Below are 12,932 nucleotides of genomic sequence, written 5' to 3'. Positions count from 1 at the left end.
GATGGAGAGGAGTGGAGGGAGAGGCAGAACTGACGGAGGGGAGGGGAGAGGTGGAGGAGGAGGAGGAGGAGGAGATAGCAAGAAAGAAGGGAAACGAAAAAACAAAATAAAGAAACAACAGAAGGAAAAGGAGGAAGGAAGAAGAGAGATCAATAAAGGAAACCAAGGGGAGGGAGTGTGCGGAGGGGAAGAAGAGAAGAGGCAGAGGGGTGCAACGCCAACAACCAGGCCTTCAAGCGCCCAGGAGTCTTGACCTAGAGAGCGCACCTCACCAGCACACCTACTCCCCCCCTTCTCCCTTGTGGACCCTCCCGCTGTGACAAGGGACTTTCTGTGACAAGTGGCCCCCTCATCACTGCCCGTCCGAACGTACCCACACACGGCCCCCTTCTCTCTCTCTTAAAAACGGGAGAGCCTATCAAAGACTGTCCGAGTCTGCACCTAAAAATCGGTCCCATACTCTGCTCTAACGCACAAAGGGTAATTCTCCGAGGCCGTCTTGGGAAACAAACAAAGAAGCATCTACCGGACCTTACTCACCATCCGGGGCCTTCCCCCCACCTCCACTCCTCCAAAACCTGTCACACTGCCATGCCAAGGACAAATACCCTCCAGACCCCCGTCACTGCGGGGGAACCTGCCATGCCCAGAGGCAAAGTGACGGGCAAATCATCAGGTAAACCAGCCCGCCAATTACTCTTCTCCGAAGCCCTGCGCCAGCAGAAGCACCCCCCGGCGCAGGACCGTCCGCCCTACCCTCACACCACCACCGACAACATGGCAGAGGGCTCGCAAGGCGGTGGGACGCAAACTGGAGGGTATGGACAGCGCCATGGTGGCGCTGACAGCAGAGACAAGATCAATGCGTCTGGAGATAGCGGGCTTCCAGTCACAAATATCGGGACTGGACCAACGGGTGACAACAGTGGAAACCCAGGTAGCTTTCTGGACCGACAGTGGCCAAGAACTCATGTACCTTCGCAGCAAAATGACGGACTTGGAGGATAGAAGCAGCAGGAACAATATCCGCCTGTTAGGACTTCCGGAGGGCATAGAGGGCACAGACCTGATCTCCTACCTTCGGGACATACTCCCCAAGCTGACAGGCATAACATTCGACCCTCCTCTGGAGTTCAAAAGGGTGCACAGACTTGGCCAAAGAGGCAGGTCGGGAAGGGACGCCCTCGCTCAATCATAGCCTGCCTATTGCGCCATGGCCAGGCTCACCAACTGCTGCAGACAGCCCAGGCGCAAGGCCCACTACAGCTGGGCACCCTGGAAATCCGACTCTCAGCTGATTTTTCCAAAGAGACTGTAGATCGTAGGAGGGCTTTCCTTTCCCTCCGCCCTCGCCATCTGGATGTGAAATTTGGCCTGTTCGAACCGGTCAGGATGTGGATCACCAAGAACGGCGAATCACGGACTTTCTTCGACCCAGAGGACTTGAGAACATTCCTAGATAGACTCCAGGAACAGGCGCAACCTATGGAAGCGACAACTTTGACACTCCAGGACATACGAGGTGTATCCTCGGGAACCAGCCACCCTGAAACTGCCTCTAACCCGGAGGGAGGAGCAACCATGGATCCCCACTCCAGGGGAAGAGACTTAGAGAGACTCACAAAAAGCCACGACGATAGGGGTCAAGTACTTCAGGCGGTGGCGATGTACACCCGGCTGTCGGACAGGGACAAATCCTGTTCCCCCTGAAGCCCACGGTGGCCCCCACCTGAGGCCGACCGGGCACCAGCACCCCCCCGAGCCTTTGGAGACCCTGTCATAATGAACCCTGGACTATTGTGACCGAGCTAAAGAGATCCTGAGGTGGAGGAAAACAAACGGAGAGATGAGTACCTGATCTAGTGAACTCATGAGTTATCCTAATTCCACGGGTCTTTGTCTCAGTCTGACTCTGCTCGGCACTGCAGCGTCGCTGTTGTTTACGACTGCCTCTTTTCCTCTTTCTCTCTCCTCTCTCTCTCTCCCTCTTCCAGACTGGCCGATTGGCTGGATTGGGATTGCGTTTGCTCCATACCACCAATTCTTTAAGCACTCCCCTCTCCCCAGGAGACCTATTCCCTATCCTCCCTCCCCCCCGTCCCTCTTCTCTTTCTTTTTTTCTCCCTCAGCGATATACCCCTCCGACCAGGCTTATTTAGCAGCTGAAAGTGCACATCCCCTTCCCTTTCTCTTGGTGTGACTGGAACTGTTCCAAGGTCCCCTCCTCCCACCAGCCTGTCTCGAAGGGGGTTTGTTTGTTTGCTTGTTGTTTTTTTCTTGTCCCACAGGGAGTGCAGTGAAAAACCCACTGAGGGCAGTAGAGTAGTAGCGGAGACGGAAAACTGAGCGCAATAGGGGCTGGGGCGCCGAACGCACGCTGCCTCCCGGGGCGTGCGGCCCGCCGGATGGGCAATGGAGTTCGAGTGACCTGGGTTTTAGTCCCGCAGGTTACAGTTCGAGAACAACCAGGACCCGTGTCCCGTTCTTTTCTTTTTCTCACCCCCCCTCCCTTCTTCCCTTATTACTTTAAACATCTATAGTTTCTCCCGTACCCCATCTCACCCTCTTCTTCCCCACTTCTAGAGACTAGCTCCTACTCTTCTCTCCCCCTCCACCTCTCCCCGTCCCTTCTTGCCCTACCCTTGGCGCCCACCCCCTCCCCCGGGCAAGCCCCCTCATAGGGCCAGGATGCCTGACTCAAACAAGACACCGGTAGTACCTCTACGGATCATGTCATGGAACGTAAACGGCCTCACCCATTTCATAAAACTGAAAAAAATTCTGACTTATCTCAATGACAAACGGGCTGATATTGCCCTCTTACAAGAGACATCTGGACAGACTAGAATCCGATAAACTACGACGTGACTGGGTTGGCACGGTCCTATTTAGCTGCAGCTCATCCTCGTCCATCACAGAGAATACCCCGAGAAAATGTGCGGTGGCATTACTGCTACGTAAAACCCTTCCCTATAGGATCACCAAATCATGGACCGACCCCGAGGGCCACTACATATTTGCCAAACTAAAGATTGGTGACTCCTCATTATGTGTGGGCTCCGTTTACGCACCAACGGGTCCCAAACGCCTCTTCTTCCTACAAATCGATCGGCTTCTGACGGAGATAGGAGCATCTCACTATGTAATAGGAAGGGACTGGAACATAGCTAGAGATGCAGTTCTGGATAGAACGGGACCCTTGGACGTAAGTAATAACGCAGACAGAGCCTTACAAACTGATGTCCTTTCAGACAACGGTCTCTTGGACCACTGGAGGCTGACCCACCCGACGGAACGAGAATTTACCTTCATTTCGCCGGTACATGGCACCCAATCCCGACTCGACTACTTCCTCCTATCTGACAGCCTTGGGGCTCACGCTCATGATAACAGCATACTGGAGGGTGGCCTCTCCGACCATTCCCCAATCAGTGTAGCCATCCAACTAGGTCTAGAATCCCCGGGCCGCAAGCCCTGGAGGCTTGCAGTTCACCGCTACCGATCCCCACAAGGTAAGTTACAGTTACAGGACCACGCAACCACCTTTGCCCAAGATAATAAAGGCACTGTTGAATCTAGCCGTATAATGTGGGCCGCAGCCAAGGCCATGATACGTGGACAACTTATGCGGGACGCTGCCCTGGCGAACAGAGACAGGAAAGAACAACAGGCGACACTAGAACTTGATATCCGTCGTCTCACAAGACAATATACCACACATCCCTCTCTATCAGGACGTCGGACTTTAGAGCGCACCCAAATGGCCCTTAACGAGCTATACACCACACAAGCCGAATACGCCCTACGGAGAACACAAGGGAGGCACTACGAACAAGGTGAAAAAGTGGGACGCCTGCTTGCAGCCCAGCTTCGCCAAAGAACGGCAGCTCTTGCCATACCAGCCATCTGCGCTTCCTCCGGAGAAATACTAACGCACCCGCAAGCGAATTTGCGTTGTTTTATAGACACCTATACACCCCAGAAATAACATTCAACCCGGCACAAGCCACAACTTTCCTAGAAGACCTTGATTTACCCTCCCTGTCAGACGAGGGTCGCAGTCTCCTAGAAGGGGAAATAAACAGACAGGAATTAGAGAGTGTTATCTTCAACCTTCCCTATCACAAATCATCCGGGGAGGATGGGTTCCCAGCAGAGTTCTATAAATGGACAGGGAAAGAGGCGATAGATATTCTTCATGAGGCCCTAAATGAAGCCTATTCCACACAGTCGTTAAGCGTCATATCTAATAATGCAACGATAGCTGTCATACCGAAACCCGGGAGGGACCCCTTGCTGTGTGGCAGCTATCGGCCCATATCTCTTTTAAATTGCGATATTAAAATTTTAGCAAGCATCCTGGCAAATAGACTGCGCAAAGTCATACCGTCTCTAATCCACCATACGCAAGTGGGGTTTGTACCAGGCCGCACCTCTAGGAATCATTTGCGTACCTTATGCCACACCCTATGGGCCTCAAGGGACCTGCCGGAAACAGCATTAGCCCTGTCCTTAGATGCCGAAAAGGCGTTTGATCGCATTGAATGGCCCTACCTGTTCACGGCCTTAGAGAGATTTGGTCTGGGAGATAAATTCATTTCAATGGTGTGACTACTCTACAACCAGCCAGCGGCAAGAGTCAACTGTGGGGGCTTCCTCTCAGACCCCTTCCCTATCCGTAGAGGTACACGACAGGGATGCCCTCTTCCCCCACTTCTGTTCTTACTTGCCATGGGGCCTCTGGCCGCAGCCATCCAATCCTCCCCCCTTATAACTGGCCTTGCACTCCCTGACGGCCTATCCAAAATCTACTTATACACCGATGAAATCCTGTTAACCCTTACGGACTTAGAAAGCTCCATACCAGCCCTATTGGATGTTATTGATGGATTCGCAACACTATCCAGTTACCGCGTCAACTGGGACAAGAGTGAGGCACTTCCCCTCTCGCAGGTGACTACAAAAGCAGCACTCCTAGGTTTCCCGTTTCGGTGGACGCCGAAGCACCTTAAATACCTGGGTGTGCTAATCAACCCGGGCATGGCACACATGGTGGCAGACAATATCGGCCCCCTCATTGCGCGGATGAAACTCGACTTCGCAAAATGGAACCACCGGGGCCTGTCCATGTGGGGTCGAGTACAGGCGGCCAGGATGGTCACTGTGCCACGGTTTACCTATATCCTAGGACTTCTCCCCTTACAAGTGCCCCTCCATACATTACGAACCATAGATTCCCTCATTAGATCGTTTGTATGGGGTCCTATGCGACCACAACTATCACCCGCCAAGCTCATAGCACGCCGCTCCCACGGGGGCATGGGACTCCCATCTGTGGAACTCTATTCGCTAGCACTACAGCTATCACAACTGTCCCACACCTTACTCACGGCGCCGGACCCACCACAGTGGATCGCGGTGGAAAGGCGACTACTATCCGCGAACGAGGGACTTGGAGGACCTTACCGTGATGACCTCTCACCTGCTAACCCGGTGAACCATATCCTGAAAGCGATCAGAGCAGCGTGGCGAAGGGCCCACAGACTGTTCGGGGTACACCCTCTCATCCACGCTCATGCGCCTCTGTGGTGCAATAGCGGACTCCGGATAGGTGGGGAAGTGCTCAATTGGTCACAATGGAGGGAGGCTGGTATCCACACACTCTCTCAGATACTGGAGAACGAGGTACTTAAGTCCTTCCCAAGGTTAAGGGAAGAATTTGGTCTGCAGCCAAACCAAGAATGGAGATACCTTCAGCTTAAACACTGCAACTCCCAAAGAATCGAAGCCACCCGTTGGGGGTCCCAGCCCTCACCCATAGTGGCCTACCTACAGCAGTGGGCCCAACACAAGGGAGTTATGGCAGGTCTCTACGACCTAATCACCCGACAGCTCTACTCCCAACCTCTCCTAGACAAATTACGCCTGCACTGGCAAACCCGGTTACAACAGCCCATAGATCCAGCCGATTGAGGAGACGTCCCGGAAGCACTGGACAGAGGTACCTGCGAGGCTCGGTTAAAGTTCTGTCTTTTTAAGGTCTTACACGACTGGTACTGTTCCCCGGCAAAATTGCACAGGATAGGGCTCCTCCCGCATGCAGTGTTGGAGATGCCCAGAGACACACTGCGACCTAAATCATATCTTAATTGACTGTCCAACGGTCCGACCACTATGGGACGTGGTGAGCTCCACCTTGGCTGAATCATTGTTACTCACGTCACCATTTCCCCCTTCCTTAATACTTTTACAAGATACGACCTCTCTCCCAGACCTCTCTAGACCGCAAAAAAGACTGCTGCATACGGCACTGGCCACTGCAAAGATCTGCATACTCCACCACTGGCGGTCAGAAATCTCCCCAACCCCGGAAGAATGGATCATAGCCATGACCCGCACAGCCACATATGAAAGAATCATCTACAACTTGCAAGATCAAGCCCAAATCTTCACCCAGGTGTGGGCCCCTTTCCTGGCCGGGGGTGCTCGTAAACTACTCCCCCTTTTTCCCCTCTCTCTTTCCCCGTCCTTCCCTCCTCCCCCCCCTTTTCTCCCACTAGTCCTCCCCTCCCTTTCCTCTCCTTCTTTCTCAATATTGTTTCCCACCCCTCTCTTCCCATTCCCACTCCCTCTTGCAGTCCCCTCCCATGCGCCGCTGATAGGACACTCGTACTAAGTAGAAGCTGGTTGAGCACAGACAAGTGTTATAAGCCCCATCCTCCCGTCGTACCGATCCCCCCTCCGCCAACTACATCGCCCCAGGGTAGGCTATCGCCTGCCGCCATGGGCACAGATCCAGGGATCCAGGTACACGGGTACCTGGCGACCTGCTCCCAATCCAGGCGGCGACACAGCACGGAGCTTACCCTTTACTTCCAGAGGGCCAGACGATCCGGCCCTCATGCCCATGCCATCCGGACAGCTTGCCCATCTGTTTAAATTGTTTGTCCTCACAAGCCTGTATCCCCATTCCGGGGGTCCTACAACTTTACAACCTTATAACCTTACAATTTTATAACCTAACAATTTTATAACCATTATATTGTGCTATGACTAGGCACTGTGTCCCCGCCCTGTTTCGTACCTCTTACCCCTACCTACATCGTTTTTTCTCATCACCTCTTCCCTTTTCCCATGTGATTTGATTAGTATAACATATTTTTCCTAAGTTACGCTCAACAATACCTCACTGTCCCTTCCGTTCCCCCCATTTTGTGGATTCACTGTATATAACTGCTGACATATGTTGGGGCTTCGACCCTATTTGGGTTTTGTACGACTTTGCAATGTTCACAATAAAACCTTAATAAAAAAAAATTAAAAAAACAATGTGGAGATCATATTGATGTTGCCAACCCAGAATGGGAGGACCGGATTCTGCCACATAAACCTTTCCTGTGTCTTTTCTTTCCTTGAATGCTACTTCAGTAAGCATATAACCCACAATATCAATAAGTTCCCCTTGATAGCCTCCAGGACTGATATCCTTAGGTAGCAGTCTAGCTGAAGGCCACTTTTGGAAAAACAAACTCTTCGGTATGATGGTGTACAAGGAACCAGAATCAACCATTAACTCCACTGGCACATTCTTAATGATAAATTCTGCCTTTGGCCTTTGCATTCGCTCCATTCCTACCATGGCACGGTAAGATTCAGACACACATAAAACTCTCTCCACTCTGTCACACTTAAATGTATCCCTTGCTGCATCATCTACCATAGCAACTTTTCCCTTATTTAATTCTCTTTGCAAACTCTATCAAAATGCCCTTTACGACCACACCTCCGACATTCCTTCCCTACAGCAAAACTCCCCTTCGATTCAGATGTGTGATATTTGCTACCACACTTAGTACACATTTTGTTACCAACTCTGCTATTAGTAGAAAAGGAATTGCTATACTTGCCCCAGGATGATTTAGTAGTAACAGCTACATCACTCAATCGATGCTACTTCTTCAGAACCCTTACTCGCTCTCCTTTCCATTTGCTTTGTACAGAATTCAGACTGCTCAACGACTTTTGCAATCTCTATGGCATCCTTCAACTTAGGATCCTTCGCTACCCACATCCTTTCTTGCATTTTCTTACTCCTGCATTGTACAATGAGCTGATCTCTGATTAGCTCTTCAGTCATCGTCCCATACCTGCACTTAACAGAAAGCTCTCTCAAACAAGCAACGAATTCATCAACAGATTCACCGTCTTTCTAAGGCTGCGTTTAAAACTTAAACCGCTGCATAACAACATTTTCAATTTTGGCAAATCTCAACTCCAACCTTCGCCTCGCCCCCACAAATACATCCTCAATTGGTTGTCCTGCCTGAGCTACAGCCTTTGGCAAATATTTAAATACATGGTGACCCTCTTTGCATAAAGAACTAAGTAAAATGGCTTAAAGCTTCAAGAAAATTATCAAACATATCTATTCACTCCTCCCACTCTATTGGTGGACTCCCCGTTGCATTAAAAATTGTGGTGGAGAATTAATGGCTGTGGCCACAATATCCATGAATAAACACTTTTTTTTTTTTTAAACAATTTGTGTTTTTTTTTTTTTTATAAATCCACACAAACTTTAAATTTAAAACAAATAACACTTTAAGAACGTTTGCGTTCTCCTTCCTCACTTTCCTAGTCTTTGATTGTTCTTCTTTTTTCTTAAGGTGTGTCTATCACCGCAGAAGGCACAAAAGAAACCAAAATAAAGTCTTAACGGTGCTTTGCTTCAATCACAAATGCCACTGTGGAGTACGCCTGACTGCAATGTGTCCGCTGCAGTTGCTTTGCCGTTAACTCAAATGCAGCTGTATAATGCAAGAGTTTGCATGACTCCAAAATGGCCATCAATGACGTTTTCAGAACATCGTACCACATTTGTTTCTGTAGGAGATAGAGCTTCTATCTCCAAAGCTCAAACAGGCTGCGTCAGCCTGCGCACGTGTACACCTCTTCAAACGGAGGATGTGCACGCGTCTCCACTCCAAGACAGCAGTTTCAATTTTCTGCTCCGATCGTAGATAAGCTACGATTATTGCACACCGAACAGACGCTACGCGCAAACAGGGTTCGCGTTTGACGCAAAATTACTAACAGCGACTTCTTGAACGGTGGGTCACAAGCCTCCATGCTGAGTCTCTATCGCACATCATCGTTGCTGCCGACATCTTGTCGCCAAAATGAAGTGATAAAGGTAGGACTCCGTTTCAATTACGTTCAGGATGAGTTTATTTAAGAAGAACAAACTGAAGTGTGGTGCTCTCTCTCCTGGTCAGCAGGGAACTGCCGGCAGAGAGAACCCTCCGCCAAACGTTCTGACGGTCGGTTCATTTCAGGCTCGAGGTCGTCTGAACACCACAAAGCTGATTACAACAGGTCCCCTGGGCATGGCCACTGCACACTGTGCCATGTAAGGGGAGCCCATTTCAGGACCCCCCAACTGCACTTTAAAAAAGTTTTTAAAATACTTAACTCTACTTACTGTACTTACCTGGGATGGGGTCCCCCATCCTCCAGTGTTCCTCTGGTGGGGGTGTTCCTGGGGTTTGGGGAGGGAACCTGTGGACCCATTCCATGGTGTCTGACCATGGAAATATGTCCACAGATCCCCTAACGCCTGGTCTGACCCAAGGGTTAAATAATGGTGCAAAGCAAGCGTTGCAGCATTATTTGGCTCCTCCTCCCACCCGTGTGTCATTTTAGCATGGGGGAATAAATATGGGGCTATTGGGATAGCACCATTTTTTAGATGGGAACACCTACCTTGCATCTCATTGCCGCAAGGTAGGTTCATGCATCTAAACAAATGGTGCAAACTCCAATAATTTGACGTTAGATGTGTCTACCGTCAAAATATAAATATGGAGTTAAGTTTGCACTGCATTGGAGTAAAAAAATGACGCAACTGCGGCGCTCAAAAAGTATAAATATGGGTCTCCGTACTTCGCCTGAAATTTTACGTTTTTTTTTTAATTCTATTTTTTAACTTATGGATTTGGAGTTCTGCATGAAAAAGAACATGCCCACACTGATTACGAGGTACCAAGGATTGGGGATGCGCTTAACTATGATTGTGGTGTGTATATATGAATTTTTGTATTCAGCCTTTGAAAGTTCTTACTGATTTGTGACACATTTACCAGTCATGCATGTTTGTTATTCCAGTTCTGAGCTCACCCACTTTCAAACCTGTTGTATGAAAAACCTAGGAAGAAATTAAATTGAAAACTGGAAACTTCAAGTCCCAAGTTGTGCATGTCCTCTGTTTGATAACAAAAGTGTCCTTGCACATTTGATTATAATAAATGTGCCGGTATCCACAGTCTTCCACCCTTGAACATAGAATATTTATTTTAGATACTTATAACACGGATTACAAAAAAACTAATAAGCTATAGAAAACAGATGGGTCTAACATAAACAAATCTCAAACATTACCTCCCAACCTATTCCAAAGTGGTCTCTTTCAGTTTGGGCAGCAATGCACTGGTCTCTGTAATAATACTTAGACGATTAAGCTATTTGAAAAAGCTCCTACCCAGGATGACAGTAAACATCTTATTGTTCCACATATGGTCCAGATATTTGATTAAAATTGTGCCTTGTCTTAGTCTCAAACAGAGCAAGCCTTAAAGGTACTATCCAATGAACTTGTAGTCGCTTTCAATTGAATATCGTGGATTATTCTCCGCCTACAAGCGAGTGGGTGGATAATCACCAGCCAAGAAGCAACACTGGTGATTACACTGAACCAATAAAGTGCGCTCTAATAGAATTTGTTTATTATCGGGAGTTGCAATTGGAGACCGCATGACATATACAGCAGGCCAGAGGCTGCCAGTGACCCCAGCAATCAATCAGTGCCATTGCAAGGGTAAACCATTTTTCAGAGGCTTGTTTTAGATCACATATATCACTCCAGAGAACCTTATGACAGTTGAACAGGGAAAAATATTTTAATTTATGTCACGACGCAAGACATTAAAAAGATATGGAGTCATTGGGATACAAAGTTGTCATAACAGAAACGAGCAATACATCAATAGACATATCCTGAAACATCAAATAATCCAATTTAGTTCATTTTTATTTAGTTTTATTTGCAGGGTTTTCCTAAGTCAGCCATAGCTGTCTAAAACGAGTTATTTTGTGCCTTGAGACCAATAACACCTGTTACGCCCTGCATGCAATCAGCACATTAACACACATATCTCCCCTCCACAAGTTCATGTCCTCCAACCGTTAACTAATTTTCACTTGATCTTAATTCTGGGCTTCAATAGAAATATGTTTAGGAGGACATCCAGATACAAAGTGGTTCACTCTGTGGCAGCTTTTACTGGGGCTCTAGTACACGGTTAGCAGAGGAGTTTCTGTCACTGGTCGTCCTTAGTTTCCTTGTCAAGCTTTCAGTTAGCACAAAAGGGCAAATAAAGAATTGCAGTTCTGGTTAAATGGACTTATACCAAATGCACTAATACGCCTGCAATCTATGAATTACAAAACTAAAGTCAGGGACTGAAAGGGTTCCTGTTACACTTCGGTATTTGCTACCGGGAGCTAAAGAGTGCAGAGTCCCTATTCTTTACCGGGCTGCAAGTAGAACTGGTAGGTTTCTGTCATGAGGTGACCTAATCGGTCAAATAAAATGTCTCTTTTGTTTACTGCTTTGGGGTTTATCTATCTAATATGTAACACAGTAAACAAACCACAGTGGGACTGTTTCCATCATCCCGGGCAACCATGTTACTGTACCCAGTAGCGTGTACAGGGCTGTCACCTGACCAGTGACTTAACCAAGGTGACTAGTTTTATACCTTCAAAACCAATTAAAAAAAAAAAAAAAATGTAAGATCAGTATTTTCACTTTCAAACCAACTCGTAAAAAGGTGAAAACAAAGTTAAATTCCTAAACCAGTACTGCACACTGCCCTCTGACACAGACTAGAGCGGAGAGGGGCGGCCTCCGGCTCCCGTCCTCCCAGGGCCCCGGCAGCAGCCCAGGCCCGGCCTCGGCCCCGCAGGAAGGAAGCAGCTCGGGGGCCTCTGCTCCGATGTCTCTAATATTCACAGCAGACCCGCCCTCCTGCAGCACGGAGAGTCACCCTCACAACATCACTCACTTTTTATGGTTTCCTGTCGCTCGTTTCTCTTGCGCGTTCTTTCTCGTTATGACAGGAAACGGCGCCTCGTGAGCTGCGGGAGAAACAACCCAGGGACGTTATAACTGCGCATGCTTACGGAAAATCTAAGGTGTACTGCGCATGCTCAGACAGGAAAGGGTGCCCTGTGAGCTGCAGCAGGAGGAGAAACAACCCAGGGACGGACATGAGCCTGGACATGGAGGGATGGAGACGGGGCCAGTGCGCACGCGCGGAAATGTGACGTTATAACTGCGCATGCTTACTGAGAATCTAAGGTGTACTGCGCATGCTCAGACAAAGGGTGCCCGGTGAGCTGCAGGAGGAGAAACAACCCAGGGAACAGACATGAGCCTGGACATGGAGGGATGGAGACGGGGCCAGTGCGCACGCGCGGAAAAGTGATGTTATAACTGCGCTAGCTCACAGTATAGACACCGTATCTACGCATGCTCAAACAGCAGCTACCGCTCCCTTTGTCACGCGCAGTAGAGATACACTGATCCATGGGAGGGACAGCTATTATTGGGACATTGGAACTGTTTTCTGGTTCTGGAAGGGCCAGGAGCTGATTCTTCAATAACAGTTTGTGTAAAACCACTGAAAGCACTTTGATCTCCACCCTTTTTCTCGTTAAAAAAAAAAAAGTATTTTAGTACTGACTTGCATTGGAATTCTTGCATTAAATTTATATTTCAAAAGTAGAGCATTTTAATGATATTTTTATCCCTGTGTTGGTATAGAAGTACTGGTGGCCAGGCTGGTGGAGGTGGCAAGCATCGCAAGGGGTAG

General features: G+C 48.7%; 1 protein-coding gene across 3 annotated transcripts in view; it reads right to left on the bottom strand.

Moving 5' to 3' along the window:
* LOC138248888 (zinc finger protein 268-like) overlaps positions 1-12,482 on the bottom strand; it is a 104,505-nt gene extending 92,023 nt beyond the window's left edge. For all 3 annotated transcript variants that reach the window (XM_069202869.1, XM_069202868.1, XM_069202867.1), the window contains exon 1: positions 12,123-12,482. The gene's annotated coding sequence lies outside the window, so the exon portion shown is untranslated. The remainder of the gene's footprint in view (positions 1-12,122) is intronic.
* Positions 12,483-12,932: the final 450 nt, after the last annotated feature.

The sequence above is a fragment of the Pleurodeles waltl genome, chromosome 8, assembly GCF_031143425.1.
Source record: "Pleurodeles waltl isolate 20211129_DDA chromosome 8, aPleWal1.hap1.20221129, whole genome shotgun sequence".
NCBI classification, from domain to species: Eukaryota; Metazoa; Chordata; class Amphibia; order Caudata; family Salamandridae; genus Pleurodeles; species Pleurodeles waltl.
This window is presented reverse-complemented; position numbering and strand designations above follow the sequence as displayed.